The sequence below is a fragment of the Colius striatus genome, chromosome 9 (genome assembly GCF_028858725.1).
Source record: "Colius striatus isolate bColStr4 chromosome 9, bColStr4.1.hap1, whole genome shotgun sequence".
Lineage (NCBI taxonomy): Eukaryota > Metazoa > Chordata > Aves > Coliiformes > Coliidae > Colius > Colius striatus.
Genome location: NC_084767.1, coordinates 27,088,371 through 27,105,542, shown reverse-complemented (window position 1 = coordinate 27,105,542; position 17,172 = coordinate 27,088,371). Strand labels below are relative to the sequence as shown.

General features: G+C 40.9%; 1 protein-coding gene across 9 annotated transcripts in view; it reads left to right on the top strand.

Moving 5' to 3' along the window:
* The window catches only part of MAP2 (microtubule associated protein 2), a 238,736-nt gene that overhangs the window by 84,555 nt on the left and 137,009 nt on the right, over positions 1–17,172 (top strand). For all 9 annotated transcript variants that reach the window (XM_062002287.1, XM_062002285.1, XM_062002286.1 and 6 more), the window contains exon 3: positions 11,113–11,182. The gene's annotated coding sequence lies outside the window, so the exon portion shown is untranslated. The remainder of the gene's footprint in view (positions 1–11,112; positions 11,183–17,172) is intronic.

The following is a 17,172-nucleotide window of genomic DNA, read 5'->3' as shown; positions in this document are numbered from 1 at the left end:
CCAGGAGCCTGTAGGATAGGACAACAGGATCTTTATTCACTCCCATGAGGATGCCAGCATGTCTAGACAGTGTCTTTGGTGCTCTTTTTGTAAAACAAAAACAAAAAACCACCAATAAAGAAATTGTCTGAGCTTCCTCAGTAGCAGGTTTTTTTTAAAAATACCACACACACACACACACAAATAATTTTTAATTAGCCCAATGAAATTGGTTTTGCGCCCCCCACTCCCTGTTGGTTAAGAATGTAATTGCTTGCTTGCTTTATCTTCACAAATTACATACTCTGGAAGATTTTTATTACTGTTTGATTTTCTGTACTTTAAAGAAACCTGCCTAAAAACGTGTGCTTTACAAGGAAAGATGAGAAGAATGTTTTCCCAGACTCTCCCTTTTGCTTATATCTGGACTGTCCCCAGTTTGCCAATTTCTTTCTTACTGTGCAAACCCAAATGTTGGCATTTCTTCAGCTGAGACATCACCACTGACAAAGAAAATGGAATAATTATCCCACTGTTTTAGGGACAGCATCCCCATTAGGATAAATAAAACTCTGATTTGTCTTTTTTTTTCCCCCACAGTAAGCCTTTCCCTGCCGATCTACTGCCTAGCTACTTACTACCAATTTGTCTAGTTATGTGTTTGAGACCTCATCTCTCAATGTGCTGTTCACTCCCTTTTTTGGTCGTTTTCCTCCTTTTGAATTTAGGAGATGTTCTTCAATATGCTACAATGATCTTAGATTTTTGAAGATGTGACAAGCTCATCTCAGCTTGAGGTTAAACCCAAATTTTATAAATGCAAAATCAGGAGAGAGAGTTTAATTTGTTGGGTTTTGTCATTGAGAAACTCATATTGCCAGTGGTACTTTCATAGTCACGCTCTTGTCCTGTAGGCACTTGTAAACTACTTGTTTATTTTTTCCAAAATCTTTGCAAGGATGAAGTTGAACTGATTGGTGAGTAATATTCCATGGCTTCCTTTCAAGAGTGAGTGTGATGTTTGATACTCTCTAGGATATGTTCTGAAACATCTTCCTGAGTCAGGGAAGATTCACAAAACTCTTTTGAGCTTCATCTATCTTGTTTTGAGTGTTGCTGCTTCTTTCTTATTCTGACCTGAGATGACTGTTCTTTTACAGTTAATTGTGTGCAGTATTTGCTCACTGTTGATCTTACTTGTAAAAATTGAGGCAAATGTTGAATATGTTGAATTGTGCCTTTCTGTGCATCATCTTTACTGTGCTTCTCTGCCGAAGTGTGACTTGCCTTGGCTGCATTTCAGATCATATTGAATTTTTGTGATTTACCTTTATGTTTCTTGCTAAGTATAATTAATTTTGTTCCTTGGCTTTTCTGATTATATTCCTGTGTTTTTTTCTGTCAGTTATGTGATGTTTGTCTCTGGCTTTTGTATGATTTTTATTTGAGTATTCAGACTCTTAAAAAGCACAGCATATTCTTTCTCTGTACTGTTAGAATTTGTTGTTAAAGCTGCTAAACTCTCTTACTCCTGTCTTTCCTTTCTGATTCTGTGTATCGCAGGAGTCTTGCAGAGAGCACAAACCCTTATCTTTTGTGCTGTCTGTGCTTTCTTCAGTTGCCTGCCAATGTGAATGGAAATCTTCCAAATAAACCCAGGCAGGATGGTAGAGGAGCTGAGACTGGCAATTTCTCTCTCCATCCTCACCTCTGCCTTTACCTTTTTTAATTCCAGATCATATTTTCACCAGTGTCTTAGTGTTACTGTGGGATCATTCCTCTGCTAAACAGTACTGCCTTTTGAGTAAAGCATAAACTAGTATCCGGATGGCTTACAGTAGCAAGAATTTTCATGTCAGTTGTTGAAACAGCAGGAGAAGTTCCCTGACTTCCTGGCAGTGCTGCTGTTTGGGCCTGTCATCCAAAATGCCATTGATCAAAGTACTACTTCATCTAAAGAAGGTCATATCCTTTCAGGTATATCAGATAAGCTTCAAGGTCCTTCATTTATCTAAAATTCTGTTTTTACTAATGACTTTCTTGCTTCCCATCCCATTCTGATAAACCAGATCTGACTATAATCATGTTACACCTCCCAGGAGTCTCCTTGGTGATGGTGATTGGATGTGGCACTCTTCACTTCATACCCTGAGCTCATGGGCAGTATAACTGAGCACTGTTACACAGCTGCTGCTTTTCACCCTCAGGGCAAGCACCTAGTAGAGATGAAGTCTCACATACAAAGAACTTAAAAGTAATTCTGGACAGCACTGTGAGACCAGGGTGAAGGAAACCTATGTTTAGGTCACCCAATCCAAGTCTCCAGTTGTTAAACCTGTTTTAGTCTTGATGGAACAACTGCTATGGACTCAGTGGAGCTATGGCTGACTTAAATGTGTGTAAACAAAGAGAGAATTTTCATCATTATGTTAACCACAGGAAATCTGCTTTTATGGTGATGAAAACAAGAATCAATCACAAGTAGCTAATGAATTAGCCTGCAGTATCTGCAATGTTCATGTCACAGTAAATGCAACAGTCAAAATCCATATAAGAAGCCCTTTGACATACGGTCCTCTGCACAAAGTATGTGCATGATGCGCAGCACACATACTGCCAGCTCTCCTTGTCTTTATCTGAAGCACTTCAAGAGTGTGCATGAAATATGTTCTTATCCAAACACATTGAAGTCAAGGAAGGGATTCTAGTAAATTTAGCTGGGCTTCATATTAGAGGTCTAAGTGGCCATTAATTGTGGTTGGCTTTACTGGAAACTTACAGGCTGTGAAGGACAGCTATTGGACAGGCTCATCTGCTTTTGAAGGACCTGAATGCCCATGTAAAGTGACAGCTGTTGTGTCACACTGGCAGTGTCACATCTGTGCCCATGTGGGTCAGACTGGCATAGTGGGTACTCAACAGCAGACTCATAAGGCACCTTTTGTTGTCTGTCCTTTCTAGTGAGGACAGAGCTGCTTCCCTCCACATGGCTCAACTGCCACAGGTTTCTGCCTGACTGCCTTGGTTACATAAAGCACTTCTAAGTGAGAAGCTGTTCAAACCAATTCTGCTGCATGTTACTACATGTTACTGCAATTTCTGTTGCCTGTCTGGTTGGTTTTGCTGTCGAGGAAAAGCGGTGAGTTATTAGGGCTAACCATTTTTTAAAAAGTCTTGAAGGAAAGTGTGAACATGGGAGAAAATGACTAGCTGTCAGCTTTTAGGAGGGCAGTGCTTTACTGCTGGGTAAGATCTCTCTGAAAAAAGACTGATCTTTAAATTGACTTATGAAAATGAAGGAGCAAATATCTTTCCTGTGAGAGGAATCATAGATAACGACTCATTTCAGGAGAACCTCTATTTTCAGTACTGCATTTCAGTACATACCAATGTCCTGCTGACTGAAACAGAACATAAATGTTTGCTTACACATTGTTCTAAATATAAATAGGATATATATTGAAATACTAGCCCAAACCTGTGATTAAAAAAGACAGATTAACTTGTGTGTTTTGCACTGCAGTAATTACTTTATATAAGTTTAATGCCATGACAGCTCAGTTTATATTTTAATTGCATGACATATAAAATCTGATTCAACAAATTATTCACAAATTTAAAGTATTTTATTTATTAATTTAATACAGAATAACTAAAGCTTCTGTTATGAGGTACGATGTGACAGTTCAGTGAAAAACATTAGGATATATACTTAAGTGAAGTACAAACTGACATTTGGATAAATTCTCTCACAGTAGCTGTGATATTCTACTGTAGGCAAGTTTTTATCTTGATTCATCACCCTACTGGTAGGTCGTGAGAGAGAAGAGGTGAGATGTAGCGGTAAGATTTGTATCTTTAGTCTTAATCATAAGCCATGTGATGGGATGGAGAAACACTCAGTGTGTCTCCAACTTGCATATGGTATGACAGGTTTTCACATGGACACCTCCAGGGCAAGGGCTGTGTCTACTCAAGGGCTACCAGGGCACCTGTGACTAAGTTGAGGTTCAGGCTGAAACGGAACTGAATTATACCAGCTGTTACTCCCAGGAGCATCTCTCAGTTATGCAGAGGTGTAATGAGAAAACTGACTGTGGTTTTCAGCATTAACTGGTGAGTTTCCATCCTATAGCTTTACGATCCCGGTTTAAGCATCTATCTGAAGCAGGAATTCATGTCATTGTGTTGGGCAATCAATTTCATTCCCTCTGCAAGCAGGGAGCAAAGGGCAGAATTTCCCCTAAAGGTGAGGAAACTGTGGTGGAAGGACTAACGCAAGCAAGCAGAATACCTGTGCTGTTCAGGCTTTTGAATTTTTTGTGTGCTTTGCCTCTTGGGAAGAGGCAAGGGTTGTTAGGGGGAATACCAGAAAGAGGGAGGTAAGGGAGAAGTGCACGCAGAAGAGGGCAGTGATGGAAGTGAAAAGGGAAGAATGGGAAACAAGTGGAACAGGAGGAGTGAGAATGAAGCAACATTTGCAAGGGAGCTGGAAGGAGGCTTTGGAGCAAAGAGCCAGGTAGTGACAAGGGAGATGTTGAGAACTGAAGTTACATAAAGCGGTTGGTTATCTTGTAACAATAGTCAAGGTAACACTACAACTAAGTCAGTCTACCTTTGTCTTTTTCTGACACCTTTAACTATTAATTTTCATTCAGAAAAAAATAAATTCCTGAGAGACTGACACAACTCATCCTCCCATTTATCTTGGGGGCAGTCTCGAATCCTAACACCCTCACAGGACTCAGTGCTTGTGATGGCTATGGGAGTTACCTCCGTCTCTTTTTGGCGTGTGGTGGAGGATTTGTAGGAGAAATGTTATTTCTAGGTACTAAAAAAATAGATAGACCAGAGGGTTAATTATCATTTGTGTTTTGAGTGCTGTGTGCCCCAACACTGCTCCAATGAGAGCAAGCACTATTCCTTGAAAAATTGTCTCCTTGTATTATATATATATAATATATATATAATATGTATTTTATATATATAATATATATTGTCTCCTTAACTTATTGTGACTATAACCCTACATCTACTACTTTATATGATAGTGCAAAAACTATACAGTTTAGCTGTCTTGCAAAAATGTGAAAGAATAAACCCACCTTTTTCACATACATTTTAAAACAGTAATAAATCTGTTGTAGACACTCCAGTGGCTCAGAACTGTCAGAGAGGAGCTTTGTGTTAGCTTGTGTAATCCTTGAACCTCCCAGTAATGCAGTGTTGACTGCACAGGTGTGTCTCACAACCTCCAAAGAGATTGTGCTCGTGGATATGTGCAGCGATCTGGTTCTGTGGAAAGGCATGGCACTCTCAAGTGGCTTTGGTTTCTGCAAAGTGTTGGTGCTATGAATTATCTCTGATATGGCAGGCTCAAGGAATCAACTGAAAATTGCAGTGGGGGAAATCACTGGGCCAGATGTGTGACAAAACACTTGCAGGCTGTGCCAATGGCAAGACATCAGATGAATTTAGTGATGTTTCGGTGGTTCTTTGAGATGGAGGTTTACTTCTGCCATGTCAAAATTTGGGGTGTGACTGCTCACTTATCTCTCTCCTTTTTTTGCTTTTCATCTGTGGGTGGATTTTGAGCTTGTTTTGCCTAATTGTGCCTGACACTGGCTCCCTAGATCAAAGAGACTAAGCAAGCAGTTAGATTGGGCTGTTGCTCTCCATGGGCAGTTCCCAGAGCAGGGATGGTGGTTTATTATGGGATTGTTATGCAAAAGCTTACATTGCAGCTATTACTAATACTTATACCTTAAATAAGTACAAAGTCTGGGGGCTAACAAACATCTTCCATGAATTTTGCTTTGTTATTATTTTCTTCTTGTAGTATCTAACTAGAAACGAAGGATAGCCTAAGAAAATCCAAGAATATATTAATGTGGTATTTTCAAAGGGTTCTGTGTAGAATTGGTTGTTCTGAAAAGCAGGATTTGAATATCCTACATCTTCTAGCTTGATTTCAGTAACATGCTGACACAAACCAAACTGGAAATAGCAGATCCCTTTCTAGGTATTTCTCATATCTATTATTTAGTTGAGAGTCAGCTTGCTTTCACAAAAGAGAGATCATGCTTGAAAATGTTTGTCTGGCAGGTTTAAAACAAATAAGCTGAGAAAAGGGAAAAGAGGACGCGATTTCCCTGGGTTTTGAAGGCTTGTTTATATAAGCATGGCACAGAGAAGCCCATGTTGTGTCATCTGGTGGGTTGATGGGTACAAGAGAGCTGACCGTGATACTTGGTGTGAAGGGATGTCTTTGCATGGAGGCTGGGGAAGGGAGATGTCACCAGTACAGGACTGTTTCACTGGCAGATTGGGAGGAAGGACGGGTAAATAACATAAAGATGTTGAAATCCGCTGTAGATTCAAAGTTGGGGGCAGTGCTGGTGTAAAGGAAAAGGCACAATGGAAAAAGGTCTGTAGGGACTGGCTGCATGAGGTGAGTAGATCAGCTTTTGCACACTCATTCTTTGGGGACAAGACTAAAAACAAACCAAAGGCCTCCCTGCATCCTTAAACTTTCTAACCTGCCTTGAAATCATTTGCACCTTGTTACCCACAGAAGCTGCTTACTCAGCCTACAGCTTTTCCTAACTCCTCCCTACCCTTCATCCTCTCACGTATCAGTAACCATAGAGATAGAGATGGTGACTCCAGCCTCAGCCTTTCTTACTGTGTAGCCTTAGTGAGAGCTAGTGTGCTATACAGCATGTGTTTTCCCAGAATTAATTAATCCCCTTCTGTTCTGGTTTCCTCCTTCAAGGAGGAGAAAAGAAGCAAAGCAAGGTTGTCCCTGAAATGGCTGGTAAAAAAGTATAGTCTGATGTTTATTACCACTGCAAAAGACCAGGTAACATTTACTCATTCTGGTGAAGCATCCATCTCCTCTCAACCTCTCCTGCAGGCAGCCATCCCCAGCACTAAGTGGTAAGACAATAGCAACTGAAAAGAAAATTCCCTGTTCCAGGGCTATTTTTACCAGAGTAGTGCAGTTTCTCTTCAGTAGACTTATTCTTTTTAATCTACATCACTGATTACATTGGAGGCTATTTTAGGCATTACATAAAATGTTCACCCAGTTCTTGCTAAAAAAGAAGCAACCAGCCCCCAAGTCCTTTGCTAAACATTGCAAAATTTTGGCAGTTTTAGGTGGAAAGATCTTAGACTGATGTTCTTGCAATGTCTTCCAGCTTGACATGGCAACAAGAGTTGTGTGTGACCTTGAGCAAGGCCAGGCCCCTTTTTTTCATTATCCTGAAAAGGAGAATGCTACTGCTACTCCCTTGTGCTGGTTTTAACTGGGATAGACTTGAATTTCTTAACAGTAGCTGGTGTGGGTCTATCTCTTGGGTTTGTGCTGGAAACTGTGTTGGTAATGGAGGGATGTTTTGGTTATGGCTGAGTAGTGCTTGCACAGCACCAAGGCTTTTTCTGCTCCTCAACCGTCTCACCAGTGAGGGGACTGGGGATTAATGAGGAGCTGGGAGGGGACATGGCCGGGACAGCTGAGTCCAACTGACCCAGTGGACGTCCCAGACCATATGGCATCATGCGCAGCATATAAAGCTCGGGGAATCATAAGGAACAGGGGCACGTTTAGGGTGATAGTGTTTGTCTTCCCAAGTAATTGTTACAGGTGCTGGAGCTGAGCTGTGCTGGGAACGGCTGAGCTCTTGTCTGTCCATGGGAAGTGGGGAATAGATTCCTTGGTTTGCTTTGTGTGTGTGGTTTTTGCTTTACCTGTTAAACTGACTTAATCTCAACTCAGAAGTGTTTTCACTTTTACCCTTCCCATTCTCCTCCCCATGTGGCATGGGGGGAGTGAATGAGTGGCTGTACTGTGCTTAGTTGCCAGCTGGGATTAAATATCTTCCATGTTTTGACTCTTCTAAGTAATCTGTTATAATAGAATTGGTTTTGTCCAGCACCTTTCCCAGAGGGACACAGTACACAGCTGGATTTTCTAAGCGCTCCCATGGTACAGTAATGAAACTGAGTGCACTGTATTGTATGAATGTCAGCATTAAAGAGGAAAACCCACCTGAGCATGCAAGATCTTCTAGAGTTGCAGTCAGGCTTCAGTCACAATTTCACCACATCCTTTACTGAGACTGAAAAGTCTTTACTCATTTTTGGAATATGTGCTGAAAATGCATGCCATGTAGCACTGGCTCATAATTTAAACATTTTCAAGACTTGACTTGTCAACTTACTAATGTTTGTATTTTCGTTTTGCTCACAAGTGTTCCAGTTCCATTGGGTTGGGTGCATTAATTTTGTGATGAATTTGCTTTGTGGTTGATGTTGCTTTATGGACTGAGACGGAAAAGCATGAAGTTAAATCTCAGTCAGGGCTGAATGTTCTACGTGTCCCAGCATCTCGATGGATTAAGCCCTGCAGTCCTGTGTCCTCCTGCGACTTTTATCTTGTCAGAAATGCTTTTGCAAGAATACGAATATCATAGGGCAGCTGGAGCAATCTTGATTATTAAGATTGTCTCCTATTTGCAGTATCTTATGTTGAAACCATTTACAATAGACTGTTTTGGCAGATTGAGTCTGTGAAAATGCTTGCATGGGCTAAGTGAAGGCTAATTGGATGGCTGGTTGGATTTTCAGCTATAGACACAGCCTAGCAGTATGTATCAATCCCTTGTGAACCTCATGAGGTCCATGAGGAACATCCAAGAGAAATTACAAGACAGTTTTCAGAACTTTTTGCTACCCTTCCACTACCCCATGGTGTTGATTTTGCGACCTTCGAGAGCACATAGTCACTTTGGAGGAAGAGTGGATGGTTGGTGGGGAGGTGTCGAGGTGAGAGAGGGATGGTAGCAATGCAGTGAACAAGCACCTCTTAAATAGTGAAAATGAGGAAGATGAGGGCAAGATTAGAGTTTCCTTGGTTTCTGCAGAGGATGAGCTCTGCAGTGGGAGGTTTGGCAGCAGCAGGCACCCCTTCCGATGAGTCACAGGAGGCTTTCTCAGAGGAAAGGTCTGAGAATTGCGCTAGTGCTGCTCTTGCTTGTTTTTTCCGTTCCTTCTGAAGGCCTTTTTGCTGCCATCCTCCACCTGCTCCACCATCATCTTTGCCCCATAAAGGATGTCTTTGGGTGCTACCTTCCTCCATTTCCTCATCCTCCTCACTGCTATGGTGATTTAGAGAATGAGGGAAAAATGTCAGGTCAGGGTGGATGCTTTTAAGGCACTAGGATCTGTTTATAGCAATGGGGGTGGAATTTCTGGTTGATGCAAAGTTTGATGGATATGTGAAAGGTCACCTTGTCATGGTTGTGGAGGAAGGTAGAAGGGAACTCATTCCCTTTGGAGCCTTCTACCTCTGAGTTTTGGGAAAGAAAGCCCTGGAAATCCATAGATTTGTTATTCCTTCCTGCAAATCCTTTGTCCTTCTCAAAGGTAATTGGGGTTTGTTGGACCTCTCCCAAACTTTGTGGTAGGGGGATGTTTCCTTCTCCTATCAACAACCTTCCCTCTCAAGGACTCTTCTGTCACAGGGACTGAGAAACACCAGCTTACTTTTGGGAAGTGGATCTAGTTGGCTTGCATGTCCTGACTGCAGAGAAATTTAAGATTGTCTTCAGCCCTTAAGAGTGTGGTTGGGCTTACTGGTTTATCTTTACTGCTTCTTTGCTCTGTGTGCTGTTTCATTACAAACTTAAAATGCTCAAAACCAAAACAATTAATCTTTGAACTTTTTCTTTCTCTCTTTAAAAAAAAAATCCTTTGTGTTCCTCCTCTGCTGCCCCTCCCCAGTTGTTCCCTGTCTCTTCCCAAAACGCTGGCTGATTTCCTAACTCACAGATCCCTTTTCCTCCTCAGACTAACATTGTTCTAGAGAAAGCCTTGGAATAGGGACATGAGATCAAGGCAGACCTGATGGCTGAAAAGGGGCAGTAAAGCTGGACCTCTTGCAGCAACTCTTTTTAGAGCTGAACCATGCAGTGAGCCTTGTTCTTGTGTTGTATTAATCCCAAAGGGTCCTTGCTTGTCTTTACAGTCCTGCAGCACTTCTTCATTTTCCCTCGTTTAATTTTCCATTGGTGTGAATAAGCAAATGCAAGGCTCAAATAACAGCATAAATGAGCTGGTTCCAACACGTGAACAGAAGCCCTAGATAGAAAAATAAAGTGGGAGAGCGAATCGCTCTCCTAATCCATAATGCAGGAAATGCTAAATCCCTCCAGACCTCCTTTTCAGCATGTACTGTCCGTAAAACCTGTTTAGGATTTGGATCGGCATCGCAGTGGAAACCGGGTGCGCTGCTGCCTGTGTGCAGTGTGTGCCTGTGTGTTTGGCAGCAACACAAAGAAACCAGTTGATGATATTCATAGGATTAAAGGCCCAATTCCTGGGGACACACTTGGTTGGATGCAATTAAAATGCCTGTCAGGCATTTGATACCAACAACCCCTTGACAAACTGCTTCAGCAGCCGCGAGGTGCAGCATCCTATTGTAAGTGGATGATGGCGGAGTCGGCTGGTTTGTCATCATTCTCGAAATTTCTGTGGCCAGTGAACTCCCTCTTCCTCTCCCACTCACCCTCTTTTCCTTTTCACCACTGCGGGGACTTCTTCTAATTTGCAGTTTTCCTTTTTCTGACGTACACATGGTAGATTCAAGCTGGTGGCTTGCAGACTGCGTCTGTCTGGAGATAAGCAGCGAGCCGATGGATAACAACACTCCAGGAGAATGATTATGCAGCAGTTATTTAAGGATAGGCTTTTGTGGTATGGCAGCATATGAGCTGGTAATGATTTTTCTTTTAAAGATGTCAGCTTTGTTTGCTTGTTGAGGATTTGAAAGAGTTATACCTTTATGCTGTAGCTTTTTTTGGATTTAGTCTGCTTTAGATTAAATTCCATAGCGGTGCACACTGGATCAATTGAAATGTATAGGAAATAAACTTCTGTGATTTTGTTTATAAATGTATTTGTTGCATACTTAGTGTGTGTTATATACACACGTACTTGTATGGATATGTCTATGCATCTATGTCTTTGTCTAATAGAAAAAAAAAACTTTTTGCATAGCTGAAAACTATTTTTAGCAAAAATTAAGTGGTTTCCTTTTTCCCCCCCACCTTGGTTTTATATTAACAGATTCTCCAGCATATATATAGTCTTGGACGTGACACAGTGATTGGAATCTGCTTGTTCACAGATCAAAAAGGTAAGACACCTCTATATTTGAACGTGATTTTGAGACTGAGGGAATGAATGTGATACAGGGTGTGGACTGTTCTTCTTCATTTATTTATTTATTTTTATTTAAACAATGGTTATTATTCTTCATTTTGTCGAACTATGTTTTGTTGCAGCTTTGCATAGATTTCGAAATTGTTTTTTGGACACTGTAAAGTTATTTTTGATGTGGATGCATATACTCTAGCTATTTAATTAGTCCTTTCAGCTGCAGTTACCAAAGGGTGAGATACAAACCTGAGTGCTTCTCTATTGTCTTGGGTTAGTATAGCGCGGGTGCAAAACTGCCTCCAGTCATATCAGATGAGATATTGTCTTAATGTTGATTTCGACATCATCAAGAACAGGGTTAAACTCACCGACTTGCTCAGAGCAGATACAATCTATCACAGCACACAAGCAGAAAGCATAGTGGCTGTTTCAGGCTGTATTGCTTTCATGGAGGAGGGAAACTTCTTTTAACCTTTTCACTGCTGTGGAAGGCAGCTTGTGCCTGAGCTTAGGGCATTTCAGCAGCTGGGTAGGGCGGGCTGGTGCTGGGTAAGCGGCTCTCAGATGGCTTTTAGATACATCACTGAGGCTTCAGAAACTATTTCTATGTATCAAAATTAAGCAAATAGAATGTTTTGTTTTGTTTTTTTTTTTTGACAGAGTCATTGCTAGTTCCCAAGAGTAACAGTTTATTATTCTCTTCCCCCTAATACCTTTTGGCTTTGGTTGCTTTAACCCCTTGATGCCGAAAAGGAAACGGGGAGATACAACCCTTTGGAATAAAAAACATTAAGTGACTTTTTTTGTGTTAAGCTTTAATACGTGTCCAGTGGTTAAGGATTACAGATCTTACTTATTTGCAATGAGCCCTGTGCCATTAAAAAAAAAAGATTAAAAATCTAAGCAAGATTGACAATCTGCTCGCTCCACCTTGGCAGAGAAAGGGAAAGATATATCCATCTCACATTAACTTCTCAGGTGTCAGTTCTGACCCAATACCTTCCAAAATAGACTTCATCATGTGGTGTTCTTCCCAGGTGCCCTACAGGTGATTATATTTCTTAGCCTTGCATTTAGACCTGGAGGGAATATGTCTGTTTGTAAGGCAGCAATCAAAATCTGCACGTGTCTGAAGTTTCAGGGTGTATTTTGAATATAAGAATAAAAAAAGGAGAAATTCTTTAGGAAAGGCCTGGATAAACCAGGACTAAGGATAACTCTGTGAGAAAGCTTTGCAGAAACCCCAAGCCAGAACGTCAGTGCTGGCAAGGATGTGGGCCTCTGAAATGTGATGAATAATCATTTTAATTGCAGAAGGTTGCTAAGGATGATTGATAAATGCTATTTCCCGGAGGAAAGTGTTTGTGAATTTGTCAGAATATTCTCTCTCCTGCTTTTCTTGCATACAATTCCTTGTTTTCCTCCTCTACATAACTTTCTCTTGGCCCTTGTATTTTTTCTGTCTTTAGTAGAAAGCTTCTTGCCTAATTGATTTTCCTGGGTAAATAAAATTCTTCAAAGGAATGCTTTACTTGTTAGTTTTTCTTAGTTACTTTTAATACTATTTCCTCCTGGTTTCAGTTATCACTAGACTCACTAAAGAAGAAAAACCTGAAGTAAATGGTATATGAAATGCTTTAATCCTTGACAAATGCATTCAGCAATCTGTTTTTAGCTATAAGAAAGTCCCTTCTCTTCCCTCTACTTTTAATTTCCCTTCCATTATCCAAGGGCAAAAAGCCAAACTGCAGTCTCATTCTGATTTCATTAATGCTTTGCAAACTCTGTCTCAAGGACTAATGCTGCTTGCTGGGCTTGATGTCAGAATCCAAGGTTTTGCTGCAGCACTCGAGAAGGGGAAGGGAAGGTTCTCTCACAAATAAAAGTGATGGTATTGTTAGTAGACAAGTAGAACTGCCTAGTTTTTACAGCATCAGTGGATAATGAGTCAGACTTGTAGACAACATGATCCTCTCAGATGAATGGTTTTCATCTCCTATAGAAATGTCTCTTATCTCCTGTGCACAGCATCATATTAGTCCTCTGTCTCCTAAAAACAAAGAAAGAGTGTTGACTATTTGTGAATAAATCAGAGTTGGTGAGAAGACTGGTTTGGTTTGGTTGGGTCTTTTTTAAAATAAACAATACATATATATTTCTTACACCTCTGATTATTCAGTCATTTTGACCTCCTCCTTTGATCTGTGTTTTTAAGATTCATGTTACAAATCGTTGGTTTTGGCTGAAAATAAGAAAATGACATGTTATGCTAGCAAAAACAGAAATTAGTTCAAACAATATAATTTCTTGAAGCAGAGGTAAAGAACCCTTAACACTGAAAGAAAAGAATTAATTCTAGATTGAAAACCTTAATTAATTCTACATTAAATCTCAGAATTAATTCTAGATTAAAAACAGGACTTTAAAAACCTATGGCCACGGGTACTGTAAGATGGCTTGGAATATCAAAAGTAAAACATTTTGTTAGCTGACGCAAAAAGGCAACAGAACCCAGAGTGTGCAGTGGCAATGAGGTGTGTTGAATTACCGTTTGTGGACTCCAGGGCATGCACCCAGAGTGACGTGATGTTTGGCATTCACCTTCCTTTATGACACGGTGACCAAATGCACCAAAGGCGTTCAGAAGCAACGTGTGCCATCATCAGTTCATGCCCAGGGCTGTCATGTAGGGAGCAGCATCAGGAGCAAGCTTGGCCCCCCCTGTCTGCCTCCATCTGGAGATCGATTTTGAACCCCACTTGTTAGACAATCTTACACGGGCAATAGAGGTAAGGAGGAGGTTTGCTTTATGGCTGTTCTAGGCTGACTTTCAACAGCCATGGTCTGTTTACTAGTGTTGGGGTTAGATCACCAGTATTAATGTTGTCTTGTCCTACAACTGCATGAAACAAGTATTTTTTTGAGCATCAGAATTAACAGTGCCAACTTTCCTGTTGATTTATGTCTTGTGCTTGATGAAGAATTCTTAGTGAAGATTTTTCTTATGATTTACTAATTGGAAAGACTGGCTGCTAGGCATTTTTTTCTCAGTGGCAAATCAGAGTTCTATGTTATTGCTATCCCTTTAAGTTGGGACACTGAGGGAGGAGGTCACTTGCAGGGTCTACTTATCCTACTTGGATGTCTTTTTTCATGTGACTTTTAGAAGGACAGTTATCTCCGTTTCTGCACCAAAGCAGGCTCATATTGGCCAATGGATTAAAAAATACTAGCTCGGGAGAACATAATCCACATGAAACTAGTTTTCTGTGAGTTAAGGCCGAACCTAATGGCTCATCATGATCCCAACAAAAGTTGTTTTCCCAAAGGTTTACATCTTTTATGCCTCTGTCCCCCTACTACGTTTTCCATTACCTTTGTGCCAGACTACCTCAGTTTTTCTCATGCCCTGTGCTGTCAGCTGGGTAGGATGTGACATGCGCTAGAGCTGCTTTGAAGTTCTGTCTGGCCATCATGTGCGTGTACTGCCTGCCTGGAAGATTGGAGGCAGCAAATGGTGAGGTTATGTCAGTACTTTCTTCGTTTGAAGGAAGGGAGGACTCATTTCAACTTTGTTTTCCATTTCTAGGAAGAAAAGTCTTTTTTTTTTCCTTCACTCTCTGTTAAGTTGTGTTTAAATATGAAGAGTTAGGGACACTTGTCAGAATTTTAGTTTAGTAACTTTAAAGAGGGTCCCAGATAACTTGTCAAGAAATAACATCAAAGCACAGAAATCCAGTGGAGGATGAACCAGAGCTCAGCTGACAGGGCCTCAACTGGACAAAAAAGTGATGAGATTCAGGCCTGCAGTTGCTGTGAAGGCTGTAGACTGTCAGGTTAATTCCTGGAAGCTTGTGTCCTCCTCTTCCTTATTTTCTTTGTAAAACAGACGAAGAAGTACCAATATATGCCTTAGTAGTGGATATTGATCAGCTTCATAAAATGATTGAGGTCCTTGGTTAGAGAAAGAGAAAGCTGCATATGTGCAAAACTTGATTGTGAGTTTTGTCTTAGTACAATGACTTTTGTCTTAGCTGCAGTAACAAAGGTAGTTGTGGTATTACTATGGTAGCGATACCGATAAAAAGGTTAAATGTATTTGGGAAAAGAGTTGATTTCTCATATATTCATCACCTGTCAACTCTTTCTTCCTGTGGAGCACTTTGCTGTATAAAATTCTATTGAGGTCGTATGGGTCTGCAGTGGCTTTTAACATGATAATGACTAAATGGCAATCAATTCATATGTCCAGTTTTATACAGAAGATACAGGCTACTTTCTGATGGACGCTTACACTAGTGTGCCAAAGCCAGGAAATGCAGAAGAGACTGTGTTGTCAATATCATGCTAGGAAAAATCCTCTATAGCAGCAATGTTGCTGACTCATGCTTTACAAACCTGGAACATTCCCTGAAATGCTGGAGATGCAGATTAACTTCCTTTCCCTGTCCTGATCAGGGCGATTCATTCTCTTATTTGCCACCAAGTGAAACCTCTAGATAGTTGTGCACTGCTGCGTTTCCACTGACATTTTATGGAGTGCATTAATATGAAGCTTGCAAGAAATTATGGGCAATTTATTTTAATACATTGGGTGTCAGTCGATGCTAAATCACAGAAGCTATTTACACTTGTTTTCTGAGTCATCTTGGTTCTTGCAATAAGGTGATTTTTTTTTTTCAGTATGTGTGGTTAGTAAATTGGGTTCATCCTTTCTTTTTCTTACTTTGTGTGTATATTTGCTCTTAAAAATGCAAACACATGCCTTAAATAGCTGAAAGAAAATGAATCATATTTAAGAAAGTGCCTTTCTTTAGCCTTTTCATCATCAAGGGGAAGAGGTTCATGATTGCAAGAGACAGGAATAGAGTGCAGTGGGGGAGATATCACAGAGCCGTGTATTTAAATGCCAGTATAAAACTCCTCATCCAGTTGCCTCAGTCTCTGTAGTTCCTAAGTCACTTCCATCCACATGCTCAAAGGAACCTGAGCACCGTTCTGCTCAGCATTGTAGAATTTATACTGAAAAACTTCATCTTATGGTGGAATCCTGGCTGGAGAGAGAATGTTATGTGTGACAGTGCTGGGGACTTGCTTGTGGCACATCCTCAAACACCCATTTCAGGTGTTTGAGTTACAGGTGTGGAAGCAAATACACAACACATTTCTGTGAAAAGTTCCTTAACAAATCCCTGCCAATTCCATGTGCTGGGCAGCACAGTCCACTGCGTACATAGTATAGCAGAGAGGAAATGGTGCTGAACTGGTATCTCCTTTTTGCACTGGGATAAGCACTTAGTTCTGCTCTGTGACAAGGAGCACTTACCTGCTTGGTATATCCTCTTGCTGCCAGGTAGTAGTGTTGGTGAATGTACTGTCAGGCCCCATGTGGACTTCTGCCTAGCACAAGCTATTGACTCCTACTCTCTTGCAAGCATATTTCACATTCTCTTTGAGGGCTGTGCTGATAATTTCCAAGTTAAGTTGTCAGTAGAGTTGGAGTTTCACAGGGTTATAAGCCTCTCTTGTGTGGCTTTTCCAGATTCCCCTGTTGATTTTTAGAATATTTGAGACTGAGATACTGTGGAGAAAGGGCAGCAGGAGTGGAAAATACAGGGCTGTAGGGATCTGGAGGTTGGATCAGGTTCTGCCTTTGGACACTGTAGTCCTGGAAATGAGGCTGCCCTGTCCAGGATTCAGCACCTTCAGTGCCTCATGTCCAACCCTGAGCACCCCAAGAAGCAGTCTCACTGATAGCTCCAGTTTACTTTTCTTTCTATTTGAAAGCAAAGGCATAAAACCCCAGTTTGCAATTGTAGACCATCTGAAATGGTCTCGAATCAGAGAAGGGACAAACCCAGTAACATTTAACAATTTAGGACAGAACTACCTGCTTCAGCATTTCCATAGTCTGCACAGTTTAACTGAAATCTGTTTAAGGGTGAATTTACTTCCATCCATCCAAAA